Genomic DNA, 242 nt, shown 5'->3' on the forward strand with positions numbered 1-242 from the left:
CCCCGCTGCCCCCCTCGGAGCGGTATTTCAGGGCTGAAAGAGCTCCTTACAATATCCCAGGAAGAAAAATCAACAAATCCCGTGTTTTCCTTGGCTCCTAAAAAAGCCAAAGGAGAAAACGGTCCCGTCAAAGGTTCAGGGCTGAAAGAGCTCCTTACAATATCCCAGGAAGAAAAATCAACAAATCCCGTGTTTTCCTTGGCTCCTAAAAAAGCCAAAGGAGAAAACGGTCCCGTCAAAGG

Source organism: Pterocles gutturalis, unplaced genomic scaffold (genome assembly GCF_000699245.1).
Source record: "Pterocles gutturalis isolate BGI_N339 unplaced genomic scaffold, ASM69924v1 scaffold2488, whole genome shotgun sequence".
Taxonomy (NCBI): Eukaryota; Metazoa; Chordata; class Aves; order Pterocliformes; family Pteroclidae; genus Pterocles; species Pterocles gutturalis.